Consider the following 2,823-nt stretch of genomic DNA (forward strand, 5'->3'; position numbering starts at 1 on the left):
GGAATTAGAGTCACTCCTCCCTTGCCGAGAACCTTCAGTGGCTCCCTGAGGCTCTGCATGATGCAGCCCCTGCTGTCATCTCCCACCTCCTTTCCTACGGCTGTCCCCTCAACTCCTCACTCAGCTCAACTTCACAGGCCTCCTCTCCATTCCTACAACTTGCCTAACTTATTCCTGCCTCAGGGCCTTCGCTCCTGCCATTCCCTCTGCCTAAAATGTCCTTCTTCTGCACCTCCTGGCTAACCTCACCATATCCTCAGGGAAGTCAGGGAAGTGGCCCCTGATCACCCTCCTTCCAACCCCAGTCCAGGCCAGTAGAGCCCAGATGTTAAGAACACACACCGCAGGCAGTCGGCCTGGTTCAAATGCAATTCCATCACTTCCTTGCTGCGTATCCTTGATCTATTACTTTGATCCCTCTGCACATCAGTTTTCTTATCTGTAGAATGAGGTAATGGTGGTACCTGCCTCACAGGTTTTGGGTAAAGAAAAAGGAGGTTGTTATGTGTAAAGTGATTAGAACAGTGCTGGACAGTCAGTAGTCACATGGGCAGCAAATAATAATAATGATGACAATAATAATTACTATTATTCTGTACTTTCCTGCGACCACTTGGAGATTTTGTGTTTATTAAAACAGTGAAGCATTGTACATCATGAGATACAATAATTTTCACTGGCAAGTGTAAATATTAGTTCATATATGGACTTTAGTGCTGAATTTGAATATCTTTAATGTGGAAACATTGTTTTTATTTATTTTATTTTTTTCAGCTATATTGAACTATAATTGACAAAAAAATTTGTAAGATATTTAAAGTGTATAAGAAATTTGATCGGGTTAAAATGGTAGAATAGGTAAATACTGTGCTAGCTTCCTCTCATGACCACGTCAAAATTACAACTAAATTACTGAACAACCATCATTGGGAGTTGCCTGAAGTCTAGCTGAACAAACTTCCTGCAGTTGGGGACATACAGAGGAGGTCAGCTTGAGAAGGGTAGGAAGAGTGGAGACATGGACAGTCTGGACTCACACCTTCCTGTTGTGGGTGGGAATCAGAAGGGTTATCTTGGCTGTGGGGTTCCCCCAGGAGGAATGAGGGGTCCCAGCCCTACACCAGGCTCCCTAACCTAGGGTTCCAGTGCCAGGAAAAGAAATCTCCACAATCTCTGGCTGTGAAAACCAGTGGAGTGAGATGGAGGGCGACTGAAGTTGCAGATGTTCATCTTAAGGGGCCCATGAGCAGACTTACTTGCTGACGGACTCACTTGCTTTGAGATCCAGTGCTGGGGCAGCTGCTTAAAAAATCACCATGGACATATGAGGAGGAACTGAATTGTCTGGCTTCAGGGCAAGGGCTGGAGGGGCAGCTTTCTCCCAGACAGAAGTGCTAACAGAGGGCATTGTTTCTTTGTCGAGTCTTCCCCTGTCCTGGCATGCAGACCCAGGTGGCCCCCATAGCTGAGTCTCCATCAACCTGACTGACACTGGTCACCTTGCCCATGTGATTCCCTGAGACCCTGCCCCATCCAACTTGCAGACCCACCCAAGCTGCTTCCAGTGGCTTTTCCTTATAAATGACCTGTCTTGGCTCATGCCACGGACTTTCCTAAAATCTCTCAAAGGTTCACAAAACCCAAAGAAGCTGCATCTGGCCTCAGTGTGCCCTGTACCTCTTGCTAAGCAGCCCCAAGCCCAGCACTAGCAGCAGCCGGCCTAGGTTTGCAGCTTGGCCTATTGAGTCACTTCTAAGCCCAGCACAGGTAGCAGCCATCTGTGGATTGCTTGGTGACTCTTGCCAGGTGGCCCTGGGCAGGTCAAAGGCTACATATTAAACTTGGCCTGCAGTAGAGCCCCTCTCAGGAGGCCCCAGGACTGGCATGCCTGGTGGCTATCTTCTGACCAAGCCAGAGCACCACCTGGGGCCACATCTGAGGACAACACATCCAAAAGGCAGACTGGGAAGGCACCAGAGCCCTGTTAAAGCGAATCTTACTCCGTAGGGTCAGTCTCTTACGAGCCAGTCCTCACAACCAATTAGCCTGAGGGACAATCCCTCCCAATGATATGCTAACAGCAACCAAGGCTCAACTATAACAGGATGGCACACACAACACATACAAAAGACACATCTGAAGCACCAGCTCAGGTAACCAGGGAAGACTTCACCACTGAGATTCTCAGGACACCTATTACATAAGGTCATTCTCCTAAGACAGGGAAACATAGTAGTCTTACCTAATACATAGAAACAAACACAGGGAGGCAGGTAAAATGAGGAGACAAAGAAACATGTTCCACATGAAAGAACAGAACAAAGCTCCAGAAAAAGAACTAAATTAAATGGAGAAAGAGTTCAAAATGCTGGTTATAAGGATGCTCAATGAACTTAGGGGAAGAGTAGATGAACTCAGGGAGAAATTTAACAAAGAGATAGAAAACATAAAAAAGAACCAATCAGAAATGAAGAATACAAGAACTGAAATGAAGAATACGTTAGAGGGAATTAACAGATTAGGTGAAGAAGAGGATTGAATCAGTAGGTTAGAAGACAAGGTAGCAGAAAATACCCAATCAGAACAGCGAAAAGAAAAAAAAAATACAAAAAATGAGGAAAGTTTGAAGGGCCTCTGGGACAACACCAACATTCTCACCATAGGGATATCAGAAAGAGAAGAGAGAGCTCAAAGAATTGAAAACCTATTTCAAGAAATAATGATGGAAAACTTCCCTAACCTCTGGAAGGAAATAGACATACAAGCCCAGGATGCAGAGAGTTCCAAACAAAATGAACCCAAAGAGGCCCACACCAAAAAATA

This window comes from Pteropus vampyrus, unplaced genomic scaffold, assembly GCF_000151845.1.
Source record: "Pteropus vampyrus isolate Shadow unplaced genomic scaffold, Pvam_2.0 Scaffold510, whole genome shotgun sequence".
Classification (NCBI taxonomy): Eukaryota; Metazoa; Chordata; class Mammalia; order Chiroptera; family Pteropodidae; genus Pteropus; species Pteropus vampyrus.